The sequence below is a fragment of the Paroedura picta genome, chromosome 1 (assembly GCF_049243985.1).
Source record: "Paroedura picta isolate Pp20150507F chromosome 1, Ppicta_v3.0, whole genome shotgun sequence".
Classification (NCBI taxonomy): Eukaryota; Metazoa; Chordata; class Lepidosauria; order Squamata; family Gekkonidae; genus Paroedura; species Paroedura picta.
This window is the reverse complement of record NC_135369.1, coordinates 164,468,374-164,490,625: the sequence shown is the minus strand read 5'-3', so window position 1 is coordinate 164,490,625 and position 22,252 is coordinate 164,468,374. Positions and strand designations below refer to the sequence as shown.

Here is a 22,252-nt window from a genome sequence, read left to right as displayed (position 1 = left end):
CACTGCAAACAGATTTCTCTTGACCACCCAACAAAACTTTAGAACTTGTTATTTAGACAAGAGAGCATTGCACAGTATATATTGACCACTGAGGAAGACCCTTGTGGGTCGAAATGCATTTGGTCTGTTCTTCATGTGCAGTTGGATATGTATTGTTTTTACTTTGTTTTTAATATACTATTGGTACACTTTAATAAAAATTTGTCATAATTTTAGTTTTAACATTGTTTTGCAGCTCAACTTTTGAGTCCCTGGTACATGCAGAAACCAGCCTGGCCGAGAGTGACTATGGAGGCAGCAGGGCCCCTCAACAAACCTAGGAAGTCAGGCCAGGGCCTAGTCTGCACACACAGGATAATGCACTTTCAATGTGCTTTGGCAGCTGGATTTTCCTGTGCGGAACATGAAAATCTACTTCAAAAGTGCATTGAAAGTGCATTATCTGTTGTGTGCAGACTAGGCCCAGGTCTCCATCTTTGTTTTGGCTTCACAAGATTTCTTTCTGTTGCCTAGAAAAACCAGGCCAGATTTCCATCTAGTCTGAACTGGACTAGAACCCTGTATTCCATTTCCTGCTTGCTCAACTGACTGAGCTAAATGTGCACATTACGGAAGTCCCAGCCAAAGAGCCTTAGCCTATCAATAGGAAAGCTATTTCCCTTCAGATACTAACTGCAACTTCTTTTGTCATTTTCGTCCAGTACAACAACATCTCCTGCCCATAAATGTCTCCCATTGTACTCTCCCCAGAGTCCTTCTGGATTAAACAATACAGGGCCATTAGCAACGCATCACACCTAGCCAAGGTATTGTTCTACTTGAGGAGCTTACTCCATACTTCCCATTCTAGTGTCCTCGTATGCCCTGTCAGATTAATACATAACTCATAACCACTCATCAATCATGTACCTCCTCATGGGCAGTCACTGGGCTGGAATTTCAAATTCTCTATCTATCAACTCCTGCACACCCCCAAAAATGTTTGTACGTGTTGCGTTGATCCCTCCACACCTGACATCCTTTCCACCCCTGATGTCGTCAGCCCCGTGTCTTTGCTGCTCAGACCCAAGACAGGTGCAATATTTCCCTAACCTTTTCCACTGTAGAATGTAGTGTATGTATGTTTTTGCTTGTGTGCATTTTGAATGTACCACAATATATTCCCCAAATAAATCCCCTTGAGCATAAGCTTAATTGCCATCTTCATTTAAGAAGGGTTTCTCCCAGGGAACGGACCCTGTAAAAATGGGTAGAAAAGATCTTGCGTTACCCAGCCTCTTGTTATATTCAGGATTCCCCACAATTCCCTTTGAGGCATCAGGGCTTCAATATGTACACTGGCCTTAATGCATCAATGCTTCGAGGGTGCAGTTCATATCTTAGTCAGACATGATATCAATGCAATTATTTCCAGAAGCCAGCTTGGAGCAATGGTTAAGAGCAGTGGCCTCTAATCTGGAGAACCTGCTTTGATTCTCCACTCCTCCACATGCAGTCAGTTGGGTGACCCTGGGCTAGTCACAGTTCTCTCAGAACTCTCTCAGTCCCACCTACCTCACAGGGTATCTGTTGTAGGGAGAGGAAGGGAAGGAGATTGAAACCCCCAACTCTTCTTCTTACTTCCAGGAGCCTCATTCATTAAAAGAAAAGAGCAGATTAATGCTAACAGATATCCTGAAGTCTTGGCAGGAGGAATCTGTTTTACAGCCCTGTTGGAAATCAAAATATTCTGGTCAGATGAGAAGTTTGGAGATTATTTTTTGCATATTCACACGTATTGTGTGAATATGCAAAAAATAATCTCCAAACTTCTCATCTGACCAGAATATTTTGGTCAGATGAGAAGTTTGGAGATTATTTTCTGCATATTTACACGTATTATGTTAAAAGAAATACTGTGTTTACCCTTTTTTTTTTTTTTTTGCTGATGCATTGCCTTGGCACTAGGAAGAAATTAATTGCATGGGACATAATTTGTGGCTCCCTCCTCAAGAAAGAATTCAGTAAGAAAGAGGAGGTTCTGCTTCTTCATTTTCAGGTCTGTGATTTAGAATCTGTAAGCTCACTGGACCAAGGAATATATCTCCGCAGAAAAAACCTATTATTGAAGCGCTTTGTCACTGAAGCATAAAATGCTGACATTGGACAGCATTATCTGTCTGATGATTTCATACGTTTGGCCCACTGGAATCTTCCCTGTTTGTTCAGATGACATGCGTGACATTCCCAATTTCCAAAGGATTATGGTATATACAGAAAAACTGGTACACTTAAAATGAAAAGAAAAAAAGACTCAAAGCACACAGAGACCCAGATTTCAAATAATATATTGGGTTGCTATGTATGGCTGTGAAAGTTGGACCATAAGGAAGGCCGAGCGTCAAAGAATTGAGGCTGGAGAAGACTCTTGCGAGCCCCTTGGACTGCAAGGTGAACAAACCAGTCAGTCCTAGAGGAGATCAGCCCTGACTGCTCCTTAGAAGGCCAGATCCTGAAGATGAAACTCAAATACTTTGGCCACCTCATGAGAAGGAGGACTCCCTGGAGAAGAGCCTAATGCTGGGAGCGATCGAGGGCAAAAGAAGAAGGGGACGACAGAGAATGAGGTGGCTGGATGGAGTCACTGAAGCAGTCGGTGCAAACTTAAATGGATTCCGGGGAATGGTGGGGGACAGGATGGCCTGGAGGATCATTGTCCATGGGGTCGCGATGGGTCGGACACGACTTCGCACCTAACAACAACACAACTAAGGATCTGGTCCCCCCCCCCCATCCAACTACAAGATGCACTTTACATATTCATTGCTTGGTATCATGTCCACTGTCCATAACTACTTGGGACTATGCGAAGGGATGTAAATCCTATGGACTTATTTGTGTGTATGGGTGCGTGTCTTAAACAAATAACATATATCCACAGACTCCAATGGCTACTGTTTGAGAAACACAAGACAGAAGCTCCCGAGAACTGAACGAATGTTCATAATTCGTTGACTCCTCACCAGTACAGGGATGGGGCGGCCACTTAATTTACCAAAAAAGCTCCTGGTGAGTTATTGCCCTGGCGTGCTGCGAGCAAGGACAAATGCAGCAAAGCCGACCAACTCCACCAGTTCTTCAGGGCATGCGTGGCTCAGACCGTACAGGGACTATTGGTGCCAGATCACCAGTTCTCTCCTCCTCCTCCTCCACCTCTGCTGGTGGTGGTATGGGCCTTAGTTGAGTCTGAAGTAAATGCCCCTCTGCACACCTGCTCAGCAAGGCATGCCCCCGGGCCATTTTAACTTCCCAGCCCAACCTGTATAGTAGTGTGTACACATCCATGTGTTGCCCTTTATTTCATTCCTGGAACTTACCTGAAAGGAGGAAGAAAACAATGCCTTTGCATGTAGGCCTCCCATTTACCTACTGGTGGTGGGTAGCTGGTAGCCTCCAGTTCCAATTTTCTGGCCCTGAAGGGTTGTGGAGCAGGAAAAGAAGAAAAAAAATCTCTATTTACACAATGAAGATCTAGGAATTTCTCCTAGTCTCTATGGCAACAACCACAGTGATTAGAAGAAGAGATTAGGGGAGGCAGACTAGAGTGTCATTTGGAAATTATACAATGTTCTCTCCAAATTCCATCCAACCCAGGCACTGCCCCCCTCCCATCATTCCCAAAGTGGTGTTGGGAACCCTGTTTTTATTTTATTGGGAAATGGCATGAAAAAGTAAAAGATACAGGCTTCAAACATAGAAAATTTCCACCTAGTTTGCACAAAGGTACTGTAGCAATCCCTACTCATGTGATTGAATGTTTCTCCACAGCATATAAATTTCAGGAGGGGGGAGCGGGTTTAATGCCCCAACCTGGATTTACTGGCAGTGGCAAGGCCCCTCCTTCGGCTACCCAGCCCTCCTGTATTACCCAGTGTGATTAATGCCACGCCCAGGCTGCTGGGCAGCATCATGAAGCTGGTCAAGCTGCCAAGTTCTCAAGCTCAATCGATCCTCTTTGTCTTTCTAGCAACTTCTTAGGAGGCACAGGACTGTTTTTGTAAAGATAGGGGGGTTATTGTGGATAAAAATATCTGTACTTTAGGAGCTAGCAATGCCTTGCTTTAGAGAAGCTGAAATCAAGGCTTTCTCAGGAATCACTGTAAACACTATGGTTTCACCGAGAGTGATGTGACATCACTGCTGGGAGAAAAAAAACAGTGTGTCCATAGACAGGCAATAAAAATGGTGAGGGGTTTGGAGACCAAGACATATGAGGAAAGGTTGAGGACATTCTTGTGTTTAGCCTGAAGAGAAGATGACTAAGAGGTAATGTAAAGGTAAAGGTATCCCCTGTGCAAGCACCGAGTCATGTCTGACCCTTGGGGTGACGCCCTCCAGCGTTTTCATGGAAGACTCAATACGGGGTGGTTTGCCAGTACCTTCCCCAGTCATTACCGCTTACCCCCCAGCAAGCTGGGTACTCATTTTACCGACCTCGGAAGGATGGAAGGCTGAGTCAACCTTGAGCCGGCTGCTGGGATTGAACTCCCAACCTCATGGGCAGAGCTTCAGACAGCATGACTGCTGCCTTACCACTCTGCGCCACAAGAGGCTCTTTAAGAGGTGATAGCCATCTTCAAATACCTGAAGGGCTGTCACATGGAGGATGTAGCAGAGTTGTTTTCTGTTGCTCCAGAGGGGCAGACCAGAACTAATGGATTGAAATTAATTCAAAGGAAGTTTTAGCTAAACATCCAGAAGAAGTTCCTGACACTTGGTTCCTCAGTTTTTAAGCAGAGGCTAGATAGCCACCTCACGGAAATGCTGATCTTGTGAATGTAGGCAGATTGTGAGTGGGTGGGCAGAGGGGCTTGTGTCTATACTTGGCTCTTGTGGCCATTTCTTGCATGCCTGGGGAAATGCTGATCGCCACTTTGGGGCCGGGAGGAAAATTTTTTGCAGGCCTGACAATATGGATTCCGGTTTCTTGGGGGGGGGGCATCATATGGAATTGGTGGGCAGGTAGTTGTGAATTTCCTGCATTCTACAGGATGACTAGATGACCTTGGAGGTCATTTCCCACTCTGTGATTCTATGCAGGTGATGCCAGCCCCCTAAATGTCTCTGCATTGGTTTCCAGTGTGCTTCCACACTGAATACAGTTTATCTTGGGTTTTCTCCAAACAACTCGTGGTCCTTCCCTTATCTTTGCCATAATGATGTGGCAGACAGAAATTAGCCCAGGACCTTAAAACACACACACACACACAAACACTAAGCAATGAAGCCCACTGAACTTCTTCCATTGAAACTGAGTTTCTGAAGTACAAAAAAAAAAAGACACATAAAAAAGGAAGCCTGAGCATTTATGGTCCATTTTGAAACCCTGAGACACATAAAAGCACTAGAGGCAAAGCCCGTTATACCCAGGAATACAATGGGCACTAGGATGCAAACCTGCACGGTGACCTTCCTGGGGGCTGGCTACACGGCAAAAGCTCCTGCCCACCCTTAGACTCTTGAGGCCCCACCTGCAAACCCCAAGGAACATTTCTGACCAAGCCATCACCAACTTCCAGCTGTGGCCTGGAAATCTCCTAGAATTGGACTCGAGATCAGCTCCCCAGGGAAATATGGCTGTTTTGGAAGGGGGACTCTACAGCGACTACTCGTCTCCAGGCTCCAGTGGGGAATGAAACCCAGTTCTTCAGATTACAGTGTGTCGCTCTTCACCACCACACGACACTGGCTCTCAGTTTTATGGGCACCTGTCCCATGCTTACTTCACGCACATATTCAGGCTAGAATGAAAGTCTGGGAAGGGGCTGAAGCATTTGCAGCTATCTTCGAAACTGCCTCAAACCCAAACAGAATCAAATTATCTGAATTCCAGAAGCAGCAACAGTTTCAAAGTGGCTGCTAAGAACAAAATCCGACATGCCCATTTAGACTTAGCTATTTAAGTCATGTTGACAACTGGGGCTGAAAAGGAAGGAATGGGATGTAGTGCCACAAATACAAGCCCCTCTCCTTTCTTTCTCACATCCTCTCAGGAGAGCGGTCAGAAGTCCCAATTCATAGAACGGGCTCTTTCAAAGCTTTTTTCGGGGGGGGGGGGGAATTAAATTGAACCAAGGAAGCTTGTGCCTGTAGGACAAACTGGCTAAGGCACAAAGGCATTTTCCCTTTGACAAACTGCATTTTGCTCCTTTCAGATATCCCATAAGCCCTCCCCTCAGTAAGTGGCTTCTGTTTGCATGATGTCAGATGACTGCAACTCCTGGTGCTTCTGAGACCTTAATCAGGCCATTATGCCAGGAAAGCTTCCCAATATGCAATTTGAGGGGAGGCGGGACGGCATACATATGCAAGCAGGAGAGGCGCGAGCAGCAGGAGAAACAGAAAACTCTTCCCCTTTGGGCTCTTGCTGGCGTGCTGAAATTGCTTTTGAATCCAGCCTGAACACCACTGATCAGGGGAGAAGGAGCCAGCTAAGCTCTGTGTCCCTCCACTGGATCCCAAATACATTTTATCATCTTTAAACCCCTCCCCCCGCTCCGGAGGAGCGGGAGGAATAAAAGAGTAAGGGCATGTGGGGAGGAGTTAGGGCGGGCCCTGTCCGGGATAAAAACTCGGGGGGGCCAATCAGGAGCCGCTTCGCGGCTCCTGATTGGGCCCCCCGAGTGTCCATCCAAGGCCAAGCAGCCAATGGGGAGCCGCGCGAAGCACGGCTCCCCATTGGCCGCTTGCCCGAGCCTCGCTTGCCCTGGCTGGGGAGTCACCAGACAGACAGAAGACGCTGCCTGCCCGGTGAGTCCTCCAGCCGCCCTCCTGCCACTAGGGAAAGGAGCAGGGACGCCGCGTCGAAGACGCGGCATCCCTGCTCCTTTCCCACCGCCGCCATTTTCTAGCTTCTGCCAGACCCGGGCGCTCCTCCACTGCCGTGGAGGAGCGCCCAGGTCCGGCAGAAGCCTCCCGCACCCACCGCCGCCATTTTCCGCCCCACCCCCCACCAGAGCTTTCCTTTGCTCCACGGCGGCCATTACTTGGCTGGCCGCCGAGAGCAAAGGTAGGGTCCCTGGCCCCCGGCCCTTAAAACACTCCCCAAGCCCCAGGGAAGGCGTGGATCGCCTTCCCCGGGGCTCGGAGAACTTCTTAAAACTGCCCTGCCGCCTTAAAAAGCTCTCCGCGCCCCGGGAAAGGCGTGGATCGCCTTCCCCGGAGCTCGGAGAGCTTCTTAAAACTGCCCTGCTGCTTTAAACAACTCTCCGTGCCCTGGGAAAGGCGTGGATCGCCTTTCCTGGGGGCTGCTAGCACCCATTGCATTTCAGACGGCAATGGGCTATATTTCTAGTAGAAGCATAGAGTTGGAAGGGGCCACACAGGCCATCCAGTCCAACGCCCTGCTCAATGCAGAATCAGCCTAAAGCATCCAGGATAAGTAGCTGTCCAGCTGCTGCCTGAAGACTGCCAGTGAGGGGGAGCCCTTAGGCCCTTAGGTATCTAGCCGGTATCGTTCTCCACATAGTTTAAACTCATCACTGCAGGTTCTGTTCTCTGCTGCCAACAGGAACCTTTCCCTGCCCTCCTCCAAGTGATACCCTTTCAAATACAGCAATCATGTCCCCTCACAACCTCTTCTTCTCCAGGTTGAACATTCCCAAGCCCCTCAGCCTTTCCTCATAGGGCTTGGTCCCCAGGCCCCAGATCACTCTTGTTGCTCTACTCTGCACCTTCTCAATTTTTTCCACGTTCTTTTTGGAGTGAGGCCTCCAGAAATCTACACAGGACTCCAGGTGGGGGCTGACCAATGCAGTACACAGTGGGACTATGACATCGTGTGATTTTGGATGTGTTGAAACAGCCCAAGGCTGAATTTGCCTTCTTTACCGCCGCATCACACTGTCTGCTCATATTTACCTTACAGTCCACAAGAACCCCAAGATCCTGTTCACATACACAGCTGCCCAGAAGTATAACTCCCACCCAGTAGGCATCCTTTTCTTTTTTATGAAACAAACATAGGAGTCTGCACTTATCCTTACTGAATTGCATTTTCTTCTCATTTGCCCAGTTTTCCAGCGTGTTCAGGTCCAGCTGAACTCTATATCTTCTGGGGTATTTGCTACCCAGAGTGCGCCACACCATGATGATGCCGAGCTCCTCTCCGTTCAGAATGGAAAGCCTCTTCAGAATTCCAGCATCAGATTTGCTCAGCTCCCGTGGATCAGCAGCTGCAATTGTAATAAGCCCTTAAGCGAGAATTCCACCCAGCCTGCTAGAAATCTTTATTTGAGGCGTACACAGTGAGGTTTAATAATCTAAGGATTAGTGCTTAGTCTATTATGTGAAAGGAATTAAACGTTAAACTCCTGCTGCAGATAGCTCCAGAGAAAAATTCTGTGCTCTGTTTTGCCAGTACAGTGCCGGCAATTCCTTTCTGGCCCCTGAGATGAAGGTTTCTTTTTTTTTTGGTTTATTTATTTATTCATTTGTTTTTTAGCTAACTGCAGATATTCCCTATTTTGTAAGTGCAACAAATGCCCTTAGGTTTCAGTTGCGAAAACCCAGAATTATGTTAAGTGTCCAAAAAGACTTGCTGAACTATTAAACGAAACCCGTTCAAAAGAAAAGAACGTGAATGACGACATGCCACCAGATGTGCAGGACCCAGAAGGAAACGCATTCGTGGGATGTTTTGAACCAAGCCCGGCATCGTGTGCGAAAGCAATAAGGAACAAGGGTAGGCGGTAAAGAACAAAGGAACAAACACAGTTTGTTTTATATGATTAAAGCTATTCGATTGACACCTTTGTCTCTAGCAAATAGCCGACTGAGCTGTTCATACCTAAAGTGCACAGATTTCATAAGACTTTGTTTGATGCTCCTTGGATGCGATCACTTCGTTTAATGAAAGAAAGAGAAATAATTGAAGGGGATTTACTTCTTTTAGGAGTGAGGCCTCCAGAACTCTACACAGGACTCCAGGTGGGGTCCCTATTTATATGGGAAGGAAAATGATTTGAGTGTTTGACAGTCTGCCTCTGGGGGGAAAAAGAACCCTGCACTTTGTGGAAACTCTTGGGAGAGAATCCGATTGGATCATTCTGAACTTTTTTGGAAGGGGCATTTCTTGCATGAAATGTTGAGGGTGCAAAGGGATCAATGCACCACTAACCATAATTTCAGCAAACGGCCTACCTTCAGAAAATTAAAGCTGCGGTGAATTAAACCTCAGGCTGGGAGAGACGAGGTGTGCAGTTTTATCTCAGGAACATCCGTTGCTTTGAACAGGTGAGAATTAGTCTTGTATTTCTTCAGAAACAATTCCAGAAGGTGTCGGCAGGATCCTAGCAGCGAAAGCCTGTTTTTTGCCTGAAGTATCCTGGAAACAAATAAGTAGAAAGACGTTGCATGTAGCAAAGCACTTGAGTAATTCTATCCCCCCCCCCCCCCCAATGAATCGCTCCGAGTGAAATTCTACTTTCTGGTGGGAAGTATCCAAATTTCAGAATGGAAACTAATCAAACCTGAAATCCGTTCCGGAGAGAACCAGAATGCCTTGAAAAAGAGCCGAAGTACAAATAAAAGTGTCGACCCTTAAATGAGGCCTCAAAGGCACCTCTCCGTGCAAGCCAGGAGATTTTTAATAACATTTCAGAATGATTGGTGCCCTGGATGCTCTTCTCTTAAAGATCCAGCCTGCCAGATAAAATACAAGTTTCATAAAACAAATGTAGCGGATTCTAATAACAAGGGTGTGCATCCCCCTCCCCCATTTCTCTAGAAGGGTGTGCATCCCCCTCCCCCAGTTTTCTCTATAAAAGGCTGTATATACCATGTTTAGGACAATGACATATAGTTACTTAATTTAATAAATGTTAAGCTACTTGAATATGGAGGATGAACTTATAGAAGCATAGAATCTTCCCAGTTTTACTGGCATAATAGTCTGGCAATCTTTGAAGCAGTTTTCGCGAAGAAACGGCTGAAAATTAAAATTTGGTTGTGCTTGACTTTCTCATGAGATAACTTTTGCATATTGATATGGCAGTGATATTTTTCCTAAAGCGATCCAAAGACCACACCCATAGACAGAGAAATCTTTCGTCATAAGAAGTTATCCATTGGTTCCAGTTGAGTGTGATTAGGCGTTTACAGGATGCATTCTGCTACAAAGGAGTATGGTTTTGTTTAATGTTACTCCTAGTTTTATCTTTATTTTGTTTTGCATTTTTTCCTTCTCCACTTTGGTGAAGGGGGGATGGATAGATAGATAGATAGATAGATAGATCTAGATTAGATCTCGATCTAGACAGACAGACAGACAGAATTGAGTTCTCCCTCAAATAATTAATGCTGTTGTTGTTGCAGCTACTTATCTGCTCCGTGTAGTTAAGGCTCTGGCTCCTAGATAGCCTGCTATTTTGGCAAGAGCAAAATACATTTCAGTACTTTTAGCTCATGTGTCCAAAGAATTATGAATAATAATCCTCTGCTGCTCAAGATTTGTTAATCAATAAGCTTTTAAGGCAGCCTTTCTTAGCTTTTTTAGCATGGATAAACCCCTGAAACAATCTTCAGGCTTCGAGAAACCCTAGATGTGGTGCAATCTTGCAGAATATGGTTGGGAGGCATAGTTGTGTACATGACCGCCCAGTGCCCCTCCACTTATCACTCCTTCCAGGCCTATCATTGGCCATTTTGGGAGGGATGGATGAGACAACATGAAGAAGAAGGAGGAGGAGGAGGAGGAGGAGGGTTGGTTCTTATATGCCGCTTTTCTCTACCCAAAGGAGGCTCAAAGCGGCTTACATTTGCCTTCCCTTTCCTCTCCCCACAACAGACACCCTGTGGGGTGGGTGAGGCTGAGAGAGCCTTGATAATTACTGCTTTGTCAGAACGGCTTTATCAGTGCTGTGGCGAGCCCAAGGTCACCCAGCCGGTTGCATATGGGGAATCACAGATTTAAACCCGTTTCGCCAGATTAAAAGTCCGCACTCCTAACCACTACACCAAGCTGACACCAATATATGGCCATATTGCCCAATAAATGTTTAATACATTTTATAAATATATAAAAAATAATTAACTCCCATCAAGAAACTCCAGGGTTTCTTAGAAGCCTGTTCTAAGGGCATAAAAAGAATAAATTATTCATTTAATTCCCTTCTTAGATAACTATTGCATATAGGGTCAGGGTCTGTATAAATTGCACGGACAACCAAATACCATTATGCCATGTTGTAATGTGGAATTGTTCAGAAAGAAAAATCCAAAACACAAAACATCGCACCACTTGTAAACTGTGATCTTTATGTTCCTGGAGCACCTTACCTGTGATAAACCAAGTGATATGGCTGAATGTGGCCCACTGATCCTTTCAGCTGCCATAAATTCTACAGGTGCAACCCTAAGATCACCATGTGCAGCAGCATGCCACTTTTTGCACATCTCTGAAGACACAGGCCAGGAGTTCTTTAGATAGCTGATGCTGGGAGCACCATGGGAAGAGAACTCAGATTGCGACTCCCCATCTGATGAGTGCTTGTGCTTAGTTCAGATCTCCTAACCAAGTCCTAGATGGGACTGTCCAGCCCTATGTACCTTTCATTCATGACCCCTTATCATTCTCACCCTGGAAGACCCAAAGAATAATTTCTTATCATATGGAGGACCTCTCGCAAGTATCTCCTAAACTAGAGCAAAATCATGGTGTAGAAAAGGAGTACACCTAAGGCAGTGGTCCCCAACCTTTTTATCACCGGGGACTGGTCAACACTTGACAATTTTACTGAGGCCCGGGGGGGGGGGTAGTCTTTTGCCGAGGGATGCCGCCGCCACCACCACCTGAGCCCCTGCTCCACTTGCTTTCCCACCAGCGCCCCTGACTTCCCACTGACCGCTGAGGGGCGCTGCCAGCAGCACCTGTGCACTGCCACGCTGAGGGGGAGCCCCAGCCATGGCGGCCGCCAGAGAGCACCAAAGGTGACCTGGCGGCAGAGTGGCAGGGCAGCTGCCAAGGCAGCAGTCAGGGAGGAGGAGGAGGAGGAGGAGGAGGAGGAGCCGCGGCCCGGTACCGACTGATCCACGAACCGGTACTGGTCCCCGGACCGGGGGTTGGGGACCACTGATCTAAGGTACAAATCTGGATGCATGTGAAGAGGAAGATCTAAGAACCCTTCTATAGACATGGATAATACAGCAGAACAGATTTTCTATTTGTGAAGTAGGAAAAAGACCCATTTTCCAGTTTTGTTAGTGAGATTGCCTAAATATGGCTTTATGAGGCTCTTAATGGGCTATTGTGGCGAGCCTCTTGTGGCGCAGAGTGGTAAGGCAGCCGTCTGAAAGCTTTGCCCATGAGGCTGGGAGTTCGATCCCAGCAGCCGGCTCAAGGTTGACTCAGCCTTCCATCCTTCCGAGGTCGGTAAAATGAGTACCCAGCTTGCTGGGGGGTAAACGGTAATGACTGGGGAAGGCACTGGCAAACCACCCCGTATTGAGTCTGCCATGAAAACGCTAGAGGGCGTCACCCCAAGGGTCAGACATGACTCGGTGCTTGCACAGGGGATACCTTTACCTTTACCTTTAATGGGCTATTGGGGAAAGGAGAAGGTGGGGAAATATCTGCTACCCTGAGAGCCTTCTATTTGTGGTACTGGTACTTAGGATCTAATTGCACTTTTAATAGTTGATAGTACAACATAAATTGAAAGCATCCAACCTTCTATTAAAACTACACTAATGGGCTCAAGAAATCCTGATTGGTGATTAATAGTGGTAGATTTAGATATTGATTTCTCACATAAATAACCCACAACGAAATCTGATAATGAATCACCTTCTTTTTCTTCAATATCTGAAGAGCAGTAACTAAATTCAGCAGAAGTTGTGATAATTTTAGGGCTTTAACTCATTTTGAAGAATGGCTACATGGTTCTACCACTCAAACATGGGTGTGCACGAATACACAATGGGCTCGATCCAGCACAAAATGACCCCAGTAGCTGCTTGCACTGTCAAACATATTGTATTCAGTTTTCCCCGTTGTGCAAGATCTTGTGAAACTAATTTCTGAGCACTAAAATTGGAAGGAAAGCAATAGGTGATGCATAAGATCTTGCGCAAGTAGAACATTACTAAGTCTGTTCATGTCTACACCTACATGGCCCAGGACCATTTAAACCCGGCTTTCTGCTTCCTGCAAACTAGGCAGATTGAGCATAGTAAGAAAAAGAAGAGTTGGTTCTTATATGCTGCCTTTCTCTATCCGAAGGAGGCTCAAAGCGGCTTACAATCGTCTTCCCTTTCCTCTCCCCACAACAGACACCCTGTGAGGGAGGTGAGGCTGAGAGAGCCCTGGTATCACTGCTCGCTCAGAACAGCTTTCTCAGCGCTGTGGCCAGCCCAAGGTCACCTAGCCAGTTGCATGTGGGGGAGCACAGAATCAAACCTGGCTCACCAGATTAGAAGTCTGCACTCCTAACCACTATGCCAAGCTGGCTCTACACCAAGAAGAGAAGCAGCAATGGCTAAAACTGGACTGCACAGGAATTCAACCGCTATGATTTACACTTCACTTTAAACCTAGGAAAGCAAGGTGCATTCAGGGCATGGGTCCTCTTGCATGGACATGACATTCCAAAGGAAAAACCTCACCTACCATCAAAAGATCTCAGGAAATGAAGGAAATATCTGTTGAAACCAGTGGACACAGGAATGGGCTGGATATCCTTAAAGAACGAGTTGCTAAAGAATCCAACTTGAGTTTTTAACTCTGCCCCCCCCCCTTTATTTTATGCACACATTCCAATGGATAGGTACATAGGACAAAAGACAATTACCTCATTGGCAAAAAAGACTGATCCATTCCTCTAGCACTGCAGTAATATCAAGGACAGTTCACTGATTCTGGATGATCTGATATTGCCCAAAGAATCATAACATTGTCCTGTGAAGTTGCTAAATAGACCAGAAATGAAGGTTGATGGAGCATGGCAGGGACATGACTTGACGGAATTCACACATGCACCATCCAAAAATGATTTCTTCCATAGCATGTGGTCATCTGTATCTAAGCGTACAACTGATTCGCACATCCAAGATGCATAACACAATGTGACAAACAAAAACCCTAGATTGGATGAAGCAGTTACATAATAACTTCAGGTCACAAAATGTTACCTAGATTAAAAACGTCCTACCAGTTTACCCGTCGACTATGGCGTCATATGAGTGAAACTTTGTATTAGAAACATAGACATTTGAGAGGTAACCATTGACCTGGGTTGTTTGCTTTGCTGAATCCCTTTGAATATCTCCATGAAAAGCTCATTTATCTTCATGTGTACATTGGATCACCAGGAGACCTTTAGAAGATGGTAGAAAATGTCTTCAAGATTAATGGTCTGTTGCAATTAATGGAGCCATGACAGAAGGACGGTATCGGTGTGGCTGGACTTATTCAGGGATGCTTTAACGAGTGAAGTGGCATTCATGATGTCTTGGTACGCCTTTATAAACATTAAAACACAGAAACTTGAATGACTGTAACTCTTGATAAATGAAGACTGTGCTGAACTAGCTGTAACTGCTTGCGGGACTTATGCTTATTTTAATAGCCAACGGAAGCACTACAGTGACAGCAATAGAAATGCAACATTCTGACAGAGAAATTGTGGATTTTAGGCATAGTTGAATTATGCATCCAAACCACCCAATCGTTGGTAGTTCTCAGGGATGCTGGGTATGCACAGCCTAAGCTTCTGACTGCATTAGTTCCAAGTACCTGCCACTTTGCCTTCCTGCCAAAACCATGGCAGCACCAACCAGGAGATGCTGGGTACTCCACTGTCCTTGAAACCAAGCTATATTTCATGTTCGCTTCCCAGATGAGCAGATGCACCCTTGGTAATTTATTTTTGATTCTGCTTTTGGGCTCCCTCATTTTCCTTATTGTGCTGATGGTTGTTTTGATTCTTGCACACCATTTCAGCCACTTGTATGCTTTGGTGGAATGGTCAAGAGCAGTGCCCTCTGATCAGAACTGGGTTTGATTCCCCATTCCTCCTCCACTTGCGGCCAGCTGGGTGACCATCATCATCATCATCATCATCATCATCATCATCATCATCATCATTATTATTATTATTATTATTATTTCTAGCTCACCACTCCCAAGAGGCTCATGGCGGATTACAATATATATTAAAAGCCCCAATTAAAACTACCCCCTAATACATCAACATTTCTCAGTAAATACCTAAAAACCCAAAACATAGGGTAACCAAGCGGCGGAAAAAACCCAACCCACCCACAGCCAAGGGGGCGGAAAAGGGGTCATTGATCATGGGCCAGGCACAGTTCTCTCAGGGCTCTCTCAGTCTCAGCTACCACACAAGATGTCTGTTGTGGGAAGAAGAAGGGAAGGTGGTTGTAAGCCACTTGGAGTCTCTTTTGAGTACTGAAAAAAATAAGATTCCAAAAAATCAGCTTTTCTTCTTTAGCCCTACTGATACGTGCATGCCATTTATGCACAATTGAGGTGCCAATAATTCTTCTGAATGAGTTCTTTTTCAAGGGAGATGTCACCTTCTCACGAGGGGACAGCCAAACTGAAATGACAGACGGAATGACATGACTCCCCTACACAAATCGTCCCAGCCTTTCCTCGGGGCCGGTTGGCTTGCTTGGTGTCTACCACCTTGGCGTGGAGCCCTCCACAGGAGATGACAATCCCTCCAAATGAGCCGGAACAAAACCATCTCATCTAACACCATTCTGATAATGAACATCACCATTTCACGTTCAAATACTCCCCAAAATGGTGGCAATTTATTAATGTCAGATTAAAGAGCTCTGCTCATTATTCCTTTTCAGTAAAGAGGCAGTTAATGAGTGGAGCGTGTACACGGCTAAGCTTCTAATTATGGAGCCTCTGTGTGTTGAAGGCATGGTGCTGAGAACCTGAGCGGCTGCCAATGGATTATTGACACTTTCCCCCCTTCTTTGCTGAGCGCGCTTATTTATACAAAGAATATTGCTCAGGTGGTGCTAATTGAGTTAGCCATAACTAATATGTTTTAAAAAGAACTCCGCACAGTTGTGTGCACCGCCGAAGCTTTTACACGCGGCAACATTTGCAAAATATTCGCTCGAGCCTTAATTGCCTCTGATTATATCGACTGAAAAGATTTTGGCAGGCTGGCAACCCAGAAGGAGAGAGGCTTATCGGAGCAAAAACTCCTGATTCCGAACAGTCATCCGAGGCATCTGGAAAGGATGGTAGGAAGCCAGTGCTATCGTCCAGTTCTGCTTTCTGAAGGGGGACACATGTGACAAGTTGAATGTTCCCTGCATAAATTGGCATATAAGCATTTTAAATGACGCTTCTCATGCAAAAGAGATGGAATTCTCAAAGAGACCAATTAGCTCAGGACTCTTGGGAGGGTCTGGAGAAGGCCGGTGTCCCAGTTCTAGAGTTCAAATAAGGCACATAAGGTGATTGCCTCTGGGGCAAGCCATACAAGATAAGCTAGGTTCAGTGTGAGATCCAAGCACAAACAAAACTGGCCTTCTCCATCAATCCCCCCACCCTCCACTTCCTTCTTCAGACATTCCCTCATGTTATTTCCTCAGGGCCCATTATTTCTTTGAAGCAGTCCTGAGTGGGACCTGGCGTTCTCCGAGAACTACAGAGATCAGTTTTCCCAGAGAAAATGGCAGCTTTGGAGAGTGGACTCTGTAACATCACATCCCTGCTCAGTTCCGTTCCCAAATTCCACTCTCCCTAGGCCCCACTACTCCCTGCATCTCCAGGAATTTCCCAATGCAAAGTAGGCAGTGTATGGGGAGGGCAGGAGAGTTCCATGTCTCTGATGAAAAATTAAGTCTAGATCTAAGCCCAGGTGATATCGATGGCCCCTCATCCAGCCCCTATCATTAGATGATTTGGGGGATGGGGGATTGTTAATACCGCCATGTTCTGTACTGTTATTGTTGTTATGTCCTGTATTTTAATGGGGCTTTTATTGGGGTTTTTAACAAAGGACAGTTTGTAACCCATCAGGAGCCAGTTTCGGGAGTGGCGGGGAATAAATGTAATAATAACAACAATAACAATAACAACAAATGATGACAACAACGACAACAACAATAATAGAATCAGCATGGTGTAGTGGTTAGGACTGGTTGCTTCTAATTTGGCGACACAATACCCCGCTTATCCACATGCAGCCAGCTGGGTGACCTTGAACTCGTCACAACCCTGATAGTGCTGTTCTGACTGAGCAGTCCTGTCAGAGTTCTCTTAGCCTTACCTACCTCACAAGGTGTTTATTCTGGGGAAAGGAAGGGAAGGCAATTGTAAGCCACTTTGAGACTCCTTTGGACAGTGAAAAGTGGTGTATAAAAGCCAACTCTTCTTCTTCCTCCTCCTCTTCTTGCTCATAAATATTTTCCCTTGTCTTCTTTTGGCCTGAATATCCAGTCTGAAGACGATCTGTGCAATCCTGAGGGGGGCACTCAAGGATCCAACCAGCCCCCTTTCCAAGAGTATCTAAGAACATCAGAGAAGCCATGTTGGATCAGACCAATGGCCCAACTAGTCCAACACTCTGTGACATATAATGGCCAAAGCCCAGGTACCAACCGGAGGTCCATCAGCGGGGCCAGAACTCCAGAAGCCCTCCCACTGTTGTCCCCCAAGCACCAACAATACAGAGCATCATTGCCCCAGACATAGCTAATTAGGGATCAAGCCAGGAGCCTTATACATGTGATCCCAGTGCCTTTTTGCTAAGCAATAACTCTCTTTTCAGTGTTCTGTGCTTGACCCCTAGTACCTGGTGGCATGCCTCCCTTGCATCTACCTTCTTAGCCTAATAGTAAAGATGTGAGTCCTGGGGGTGGCGGCTGTGGGTTATAACCAGTCCTTTGTCTTCTTTTCGCTCTGTTTTTTTTTTAATTTTTAGCGTAAGGGCATCGGTGGTTTGGGGCAGGGATGAGTGTGGCAACACATTTCTGCCAATCAGACCAGTGGGTATACAGGCTGCCTATGAAGTGGAGAGAGTACCCCCCTGTCCCCATTGGTGATGTGGAGAGGGAACACTCAGGCCAGATGTCTCTGGGGTATTAGCACTTACCTTCTGGTCCTTGGATACTTCATGCAAGGATATGGTGTTGAGGGACAGTAGCCACATTAACAGGAGGTAGTTGGCTGCCACTTTGTGCACTATTCGGACAGACTTCATCCGGTGTCCCTACCTGATTGGTTGGTATGGCTGGCATGATTCCAGCATGCTTGCTAGGTGGTCTTAGTCTTACAGAGGGTAGTATGTTGTCCCCCCCCCCCCAGAATGTCCTTAGCAAACCTGACCGGTCATGCTGATAACCGGTCATGTTGTCAATTGGCCTCCAAGGTCATGTTGACCTTCAGGAATGGCCCACGTATAATCCAAAAAAATCATCTCCTAGAACACTACTTCCAAGAGAGCACTACTTGGTTCTAATAAAAGGTATTTCTGTAATTTATTCATATATTTAATTAAATCCAGAGAAGCAACTATGGAATTCAGTTTGGTGTAAAACCAACCAACCACATTTCAGACAGGTTTTTTAAATATGAAAATCTGGAAGTGGATTACTAATTCCCACCTACCTTTGTCACTTCCTTATGCATAGAGTTTCAAGTTTAACCCTCTTACGCAAGGACATTGATGGCAGCAGACTAAAACTCCTTTAAATAAGAACTTGCCTAAACCAGGAAACATTGCTCATAATCACTCATAATCCTTTGTTTAATCTGTATTGATCAGCTTTAGTCAAATCCATACTTAATTCTAGATTTTGTATATGTGTGTGGAAGGGGCTATAATCCTTTCCTTGAATTCGTTATTTTAGCAATTTTATTTTCTAATACCTTATTTTCCAATTCTACCTATATGCATTGGTATGCCAGGCATGTGAAACAAAGCATAAATTTAAGCACATTTTTAAAGGGGGGGGGGTCAAAACTCTTACAGTTCAAACTCAGTATTTTAATACTAAAAATTCAAATGTGAAAGCAAGGCTAAACGCTAAAATGATCTCCGGATTAAAAATAATAAACGGATTTGCCTTACTGGAATATCATCTACATATCAACTTACAGAAAATGATGTTTTTTAAAAAGAAGGAGAAGAGGTATAAAATTATTGAGTTTGGCAAGTACTATTGTTACTGCCTTACATTTCCAGTCTGTCTCTGGATGCGCTTATTGTCTGTGGATCTCCAGGTGCAGACAAAATCAGTCAAAGTAGAGAACATGAAGAATGGAAATGGCCACAGGTGTATTTATTCTTGTTCTTTGCCAGAAAGAACAAGGTGCAGCCTGGGGTTGTGGACAAACCCCAGTTCTCTTCTTTCTTGGAGCATGAAATGGGAGAGGACAAAAGCCGGCTCTCTAGCCTGTAGCAGCTGCTAGCACACGTAGCTGCTACAAGGCTGCTGAGGCTTCTGGACCTGAACTGCCTCATCCCCTGACTACAGAATGAAAGCAGGCCTTATTTTCTCTTCAATATATATTTAGGCTTGTGAGCAGTTATGGTAAACAGAACATTGATTTTTTTTCTCCCTACAGGAAATCTTATGCTTTGTATCCTGAAGAATATCTTTTATTCTCATATCATGGTCTGTGCTTTATGCATTTGTCTTCATCCTCACGCTAAACCCCAATGCCGTATATAAACCGGCAAGAGCAGAAATTGAACGGCATATCAAGCTTGAGCAGCAAATGACATGAATCAAGACAGGGTGCCACAAACACCGCCAGGCAAGAAGTGCCTATCAGTGCCAGCCTCAAGGTCAACCCTTGCATCAAGAGAGAGAGAGAAAATGGAACATTTTAGGAAGTAAATTAAATCGCCTCTCGATGACTATAAAAATCCCTGAAAAATAACTCAGTCAGAAAGAATTGCGAGGTTACGAGGAGGAATGAAAAGGTGTCTGCTGTGATGTAAATCCTATGAGGACAAAGAAATAAAACAAAAACCTGAATGGAACAGAGAAAGTGATTCACTGTTTGCCTCAGTATTCACAGGCCGGCCATCCTATATTCAGTCTTTGACCTCTGTAAACACAAGAATCTCTGATATGCAAGATAGGTGCTGTGCATGATTCAAAAGGATATGAAGAATATCCTACAGGTGTCATTGGAGATGTGTATTTAAAGGTAAAGGTATCCCCTGTGCAAGCACCGAGTCATGTCTGACCCTTGGGGTGACGCCCTCTAGCGTTTTCTTGGCAGACTCAATACGGGGTGGTTTGCCAGTGCCTTCCCCAGTCATCACCGTTTACCCCCCAGCAAGCTGGGTACTCATTTTACCGACCTCGGAAGGATGGAAGGCTGAGTCAACCTTGAGCCGGCTGCTGGGATTGAACTCCCAACCTCATGGGCAGACAGATTCAGACAGCATATCACTGCCTTACCACTCTGCGCCACAAGAGGCTCTGAGATGTGTATTTAGTACAGGTATATTACAAAATATTTTAAATACTGTTCTCCTGTGTCCTGATTTGCTCAGCTGGAGATTTGCCTCCACAACAGACAGAATGAAAAAAGGACAACAGACAGAATCCTCTCCTCTCTTTCTACACAAAGTTGTTTATCTTCTTAAAAAATGCTTCAGAATCAGATTACACAATCTGATTACAGCACTACTGCCACTGCTACCACTGCCTGTCTTCCACAGCCAGGCCTGCCCCCATGCCAGGCTACTTCATCTTGGCATGAAGGCAGGAGTAGACTGGGGCCGCAGGTCATGGCTGATGGAGGAATGGGCAGAGCGGCTGGTGAGGGTGGGCACTGAGCCCCGTCCTCTGCCACCACCATTGCCACTGCTGCTGCTATTCCTACGGGGGGGGGGGAGGGAACTGCAGTGCCTCACCTTCCTCACATGGATGTTGTTGCTCTGACGGTGGCGGAGCTGGAGAAGCAGCTGGGCCCGGGCGAGTCGAGAAGGATGAAGCACTCAAGTGCCAACTGCAGCAAACCCCGGTGGTTGCTGAAGCAGAACTGCATCACCAAAGGCATCTACAGGCATCTACAGCAGGTAAGGGCTTGCATGTGCCGCTCCCTGACTGATGGGCATAAGAGCCAGCAGGAACCAGGCGGGGCTCCTCCTCCTCCTCCTCATGCACTTCTCTCACCTACACCAGTTGTTTCCACAGGCCTCCCTTTATCCCTCCCTCCCTCCACTATTTCCATGCTGCAGCTCCCCTCACATGTCACTTCCCGCCTGTTGTCCACTGCTGCCTCACTCGCCTTCTCCTCCTGGACCCAATACCTCGCTCCATCCATTTCCTTGCCTCAGCCTGCCTGGCTGCCCCCTGTGATGGAGAAGCTGGCACCCTTCAGGCAGCATGCTTCCTCTCATCCCCCAATAAAGGCACACCCCACTAGCATCACTGCTGCCACTGTTGCTATGTTGCTGCTGCCGCCATTCCTACCGGTTCGCTCCATGCAGTGGGACAACAGACATCACATCAGTGCTCATTTCCGTCCCAGGGGGCATGCCAGTAGATGTGTTCCTACATCAATGCAACTATTTTATTCTTTAAGAAGAAGAGTTGGTTCCTATATGCCGCCTTCCTCTACCTGAAGGATTCTCAAAGCAGCTTATATTCACCTTCCCTTTCCTCTCCCCACAATGGACACTCTGTGAGGTAGGTGAGGCTAAGAAAGCCCAGATATTACTGCTGAGTCAGAACAGCTTTATCAATGCTGTGGGGAGCCCAAGGTCACCTAGTTGGCTGCATGTGGGGGAGTGCAGAATCTAACCCACCTCACCAGATTAGAAGTCCACTCTCCTCATCTGGGAGATGGCAAAATTTATATTATTTCTGCATCTTTACCTGTTCATCTTCCCATTGCTCTCTTTAGGAAACATTACCGATGGCTAAGAAAACAATTGACTCATTATACTGTACCCTAGCTAATGCAAGACTTGTCAGAAAAGACAGCTGCTTGGTTTACTTCCCAGTACAACGTAAATCAAAAGTTAAAACTAAACTTGTTCTCCGTATTTGTAGCAAGTGAGTCACTAATAATCAGAAAGCAGACACCATCACGTTTCATCCATTTACCATCTTGCTCTTAATGTAACAGTGCCTCACTTGGAATGAAGGTCCTTCATACCATTAAAATTTACAAGAGAAGTCCAGTGTTTGCAAAGTTCATCATCATATATCCAGTCGCCTTCCACTGGGTTGGTTCTGCCCACTTTATTGCTCA

General features: G+C 45.8%; 1 long non-coding RNA gene across 1 annotated transcript in view; it reads right to left on the bottom strand.

The window, feature by feature from the left end:
• Positions 1 to 7,871: 7,871 nt before the first annotated feature.
• LOC143819512 (uncharacterized) overlaps positions 7,872 to 22,252 on the bottom strand; it is a 31,562-nt gene continuing 17,181 nt past the window's right edge. The window contains exons 2-3 of the long non-coding RNA XR_013225001.1: positions 9,181 to 9,364; positions 7,872 to 8,213 (exon numbers count right to left, since the gene is read on the bottom strand). This is a non-coding gene — a long non-coding RNA (uncharacterized LOC143819512). The remainder of the gene's footprint in view (positions 8,214 to 9,180; positions 9,365 to 22,252) is intronic.